Consider the following 5,226-nt stretch of genomic DNA (forward strand, 5'->3'; position numbering starts at 1 on the left):
GCTCACAATGCCCCCCACTCTACTCCTCCTCACTCTTCCCTTCCTTCCCGCCAACTTTCCTGGCCGGCAGCCTTCTGGGCTCACGTGGTCCTGCGGGACCTGTTTCATTTCTCTCACCCCCTTTCGAGCTTTATGCCTACTCTTTCGACAGATCTCAAGCAAAAAAAAAAAAAAAGAGGCAGAGAAAACACAACCATCTTCTGCCCTCTTCCAACCGTGCCTCAAAACTCGACACAAGCCGCTGATTCAGAGGCGTCTGGTCGGCCGCACAATCCCCACCCGCTCGAGCTCCCGCAGCTTTGGACAGCAGAACCGAAAAACCAAGCCTTGTGAAAGTTCCGATTCGTCTTAATGGCCATGCCTGAAAGAGGATATTTCGATTCGTCTTAATGGCCATGCCTGAAAGAAGATATTTGTGAGTACCACCGGCATTTTAAGTTGTTTGTTCATAACTGAGCTCTCTGAGATTATTTCTTGCTTTGTCTCCTTGTAAGATCGCTATTTTTTCTTACCAGGTGTATAAAGCATCAGATCCCTGGGATGTACTTTGCGTGGCAGCATTCATTTTGGATTGTTGCAACTGAGGTCTGCAAATCTGCGCTAGCCGTATGGTAAGATACTTTTTTTTGCATTATTTGGTGCAGTATGTTGTCAGCCTTGATCATCATGTCAATAACCGATATGCTTGCGAGAACGGAAAGTCATTTATTTCGACCGCACCACGCCAGTCAGTTCTGAACTGTATTTTCAGCGCACTATTTTGTATGCATAAACTCTGGTCATAATGACAAAATTTACGGCGCAGAGGTGGCCAATTTGTATTGCAAAAGAAAAACGTGGTCCTGTAAAACATGACGCGTGTTTTGTGTGATTTTCAGGTTACAACTTCATCGCGCGTGTGTTGTGTGTCTGAAGTGGTAATTTTCTTTTAAAAACTGTATTCAAAACTCAGAGTTAAGTCTAGCTTTCTGGGACATGATTTTTAGTTGCGAGCGAATATTTAATATTGTAATTTGCCGTTATGAATGCGCTATTGGAATGGTCTAAACGACGCGTTGCTTATTCACGTGTTTGATCTTTCTCTTGCGCTAATTCCGAGTAGTAGAAGTGTCATAAAATAGCCGCTTAAAATAGGTTATTTACAGTTGCTACCACAGTTCTTATACTTTAACACACGTACAAAGTTGTTCCCACAACAAACGTGATGCTAAGTTACGGATTTCTTTATTTTTTTCAGTTCGAGTGTATCATACAAACCCCAAAGCATCTGTGTCGTACGTTGTTTTGGCTGCAGCTTTGACAACTTTTAAAACGATCTGTTTGCAGTAATGATGCGGTGCACACTAAATTTAGTAGCCGCGGTCGGAGTGCGACTGCCATTTTTTGTGTCTGTTTTTTCCTTTGTAGTTACTTTTTAGTTCTTGCGGCAATCTATTCAAAGGAAAGCTATTGATTTGAAGCTTCCAGTTATGACGACGTCTTTCTTCTACAGGTGTTCGATCACAAAGGCACTACAAGTATAAGGGGGCAAGCACTGACTACCGTTTAACGAATATATAACGGCAAATGTCATTTTGTTTTATGTTTCCAGCGTCAACAACGCATCCACGTGGGAAGCCGTGCACTGCCAGATGTGCAAACCAATGTAACCAAGTTAATATGGCCGGCCTCACTGAGCATGCAGCTTATTTCAACCTGAGTAAATCAGACAAGAAAGTTGCCTGAGGGCCAACAGGTAGTGCTTTATTTTGCATTTTTACTCCACGGTCTAGCTGCACTTCCACTTTCCAAAAGTTTTCTGTCTTAATGGGATTTATGAATGTTGCTTTTATTTCCAGGTGCCATCTGCGAAAGGAAATACATTGTTATGCACGCTGCTCAAGTCCATATCTTTCAAGGCTGCATGGAGCTGCTGCCCCTACAACCGACCACAAAAGAAGCTGCGATGAACGCAGCGCCTTCCTCCAACCTGGGACCTGAGAACACCTTGCCAAGGGACACAAAGACAGGAGGAGCACTGAAGTCTAAGAGTTCTGCCTAAATGTTTCCATGCCCTGTAACACGTGCACACCTAATAAATCACCATGCAGTGAACCTTTCAGCTGTATTATTTTCTGTGCATGGATATTCTCAGCATGCTTTATTTAAATGAAAAGCTGCATGAAAAATATCTTCACTGCATAAGTAGGGGATGGCTTTGCAGGTGCCTATTAGTCATAGCACGAAAAAGCAACTAGCCGGATTGCCAATTGCTCTGGCTGGATGCCAATAATGCAAAACCACTGGGCAAGATTGGATTGGAAATATTGGGTAGCCGATAAATCTGGCTGGATGCCAATTGTGAATATCCAGTGGATAAGCATGGATACAAGATATTGGATGGCCAGTGAGCTTGGCGGGATGGCCGTGATATAACAACCAGTGAGTGAGCTTGGGTGGAAGATATTGAGTAGCCATTGAGTGCCGTTGAATGCCAGTAAACAAGGTAGTATGCCAATACTGGTTTTGATAGGAGAGCCGATCAAATTGGTTGGCATATATCTTGGCTCTTTGTACGCCCCAATCAGATGCCAATATTGACCAATATTGGGACCAATATATCCCAATATTGGACCATTGGCGGTCCATTGACGGCGTGCTGCTTGGGATGTTCCGTTTTATTCTGCATAGTCCATTGTCGCGAACTTCGACGGCATGTTTCCAGCGCAGTTTTGACCAATGCTGTTTCTTTTCTATTTTATACTTTTCTGTTGATCCGGAATAAACCGGTGTGTTTTTAAGAAAGACTTGGTTTTCACTCGTCGGGCGAGACCATCGCTCGCGAACCCGTATTCAAGAAGGCGGAGCCTTCATTTGGCGCCCAACGTGATTTCTACTCGAGCTTTGGCTTGCCCCGCGAGTGTACCAATTTGAGGTTCATGCAGTTTCGTGCGTAGCGATGTCGGACTTACCGGGTGCAAGCGCCCAGTTAACGGAGACAGTTCGGCCTCCCACACGGGCGGGTTCGGAGCATGAGCACTCAGAAGAGAGGAAAAGCAAACCGTCGGACATTTGTAGCGGAATTCTTGGCCTCCTGAACGAGCTACTGGAATCAAAGGCACATTTCAGAGAAATGGTAGGAAGCGAGGCAGTTTCGTTAACGCCCACTCCCTATCGCGATAATCAGCTGCGGCTGAATTTGGCCATGCCAAGGTTTAAAGGATACGCCGATAAGAAATCTGTGTGCGATTTTCTGTATGAAATCGACGATTATCAGATGGCAATGGCAATTTCGGACAGCGCTCTGGTCACGCGTGTGGTTCCCGTAGCTTTGGTAGGTTCCGCAGCAACCTGGAGGCATAGACAGCTGCCGTTCACAACAAAGCAGGATTTTATAGACCGTTTTCGAGAAGAGTTTTTGCCGCCTGACTATGACATCCGTATGAAAGACGAGCTTTGCACCAGGACGCAAGGCGAAAGCGAGGGTTTGCTAGAGTTTTTGCGCAGTTTTCAAGAGCTGCATGAGCGGGCAGATCCTGCAGTTCTGGAATCAGAGAAGGTGGCTTATGCTATACATCGGTGCCATCCAAGGTACCAGCCATATCTCCGGCGTCGCCAGTTCGCGGACTTCGATGACATGGCTGGGGAAGCATCCCGCACCGAGGCATCTTTCCTGGCGGAGCTCCAGTACAAACCACCTCCCCCTGCAGAGACTTGCCTTGAGCCGTCCTGTGCGTGGCCTGGATCATCGGCAGCACGCAGCCTGGAGACGCCAGGCTGCTGTACGGGGGCTGGCGACTTGCACGGAGTCACAAGCCCTGATGCGTCTACTCAGGTGACGAGCCGATTTCATGGGGCGACAGGTCAGACGGGGCCCCGTGTGTTCTTGCCATACGCAGGCGCTGTTACCCCGTGTGTGGCAGCAGTTGGGACACCCCACGTCAGAGCGCGCAAATCCCGGAGATCTCCTACAGCGGCTGCCGGCTACCATTCACCTACGGGTGCAGCGTGGGTGTCACCATCGGGTGCAGCGTGGGTGTCACCATCGGGTGCAACGTGGACGTCACCTACGGGTGCAGCGTGGGTGTCACCACCGGGTGCAACGCGGACGTCACCGCCGGGTGCAACGTGGGTGTCACCACCGGGTGCAACGTGGGTGTCACCACCGGGTGCAACGTGGGTGTCACCACCGGGTGCAACGTGGGTGTCACCACCGGGTGCAACGTGGGTGTCGCCATCAGGTGAGAAGCGGGCGTCGCCCCCGGGCACAACTTGTCCTCCGATTCGCAGATCCAGGACAACACAGGGGAGGTTGTTTTGGTCATCGCACCATCCAGCGGCCAGGCCGCACAGACGTGGCCAACCACCGGGAGAGCTGATCCTGTCGCTACCTTTCCTGCCTGAATCGAACCAGGTGCCACCGACCCAGGTGTCTTCGACACAGGTACCATTGTCACCACCTGCTATGCATGAGGCAGACCCCGAGAAGCCCTACAAACACTCGGTGAGTGCAGTCCCGTCAACTTCTTTTGAGGAAAGCCAACCAGACAAGACCCCGCTGGTCTTGGTCAAAATGGCCGGACTGGAGCTTCCAGCCCTTTTAGACACAAAGTCTACAGTGTCAGTCTTCGGCGATCAGGTGAAAAATTCATGCGAGACAAAATGTGTCCGGTTGCGGAGTGTAAACACTAACCTTCGTATGGCGTCGACTCACATAGTACCCGCAACATCAGCAGCCCGCCTAACAGTTGCTATAAATGGTCGAAAGATTAGACAGCGTTTCTTACACCTCCCCGGACTATCCTGGCCAGTCATACTAGGCCGTAACTTCATAGTGAAGGCAGGAATCGTGATGGATCTCAGTAAGGGAACCTACCGGTATGGCACCGGTACAGAAGCATTTCAGTTCAAGACTAAGGCCGCTGAGCCACAGCCACAGTTGCTTGCCACGAACGGCCATTCGGCCAATATCACAGGCTGTGGTATTCTAACCGTTTTGAATTCCTTCACGGGGTCACCAGCGGAAAAAAGCAGAATCGAGACAATGCTAAGGCCCTTTGCAGCAATGTTAACGGAGGCTCCGGGGAAGGCCAACGTACTAACCCACAGGATTGACACCAGCGATGCTCGTCCTATAAGATTCAATCCAAGACCCTTGAGTGTCCACAAGCGAGCGCTGCTGGATGAGGCCCTCGACGAAATAGTGGCTACCGGTGCGGTGAGACCATCAAAAAGCCCCTGGGCGTT

The 5,226-nt window shown here is 49.4% G+C and overlaps 1 long non-coding RNA gene across 1 annotated transcript; it reads left to right on the forward strand.

Moving 5' to 3' along the window:
- The first annotated feature begins 228 nt into the window (after window positions 1–228).
- LOC146172006 (uncharacterized) lies at window positions 229–2,304 on the forward strand. The gene is made up of 4 exons (XR_014702694.1): window positions 229–415; window positions 516–611; window positions 1,592–1,735; window positions 1,839–2,304. It is a non-coding gene; the product is annotated as an uncharacterized LOC146172006 (long non-coding RNA).
- The last annotated feature ends 2,922 nt before the right edge of the window (window positions 2,305–5,226 follow it).

The sequence above is a fragment of the Amblyomma maculatum genome, unplaced genomic scaffold (genome assembly GCF_055883805.1).
Source record: "Amblyomma maculatum isolate TAMU_Amacu unplaced genomic scaffold, ASM5588380v1 scaffold_15, whole genome shotgun sequence".
Taxonomy (NCBI): Eukaryota; Metazoa; Arthropoda; class Arachnida; order Ixodida; family Ixodidae; genus Amblyomma; species Amblyomma maculatum.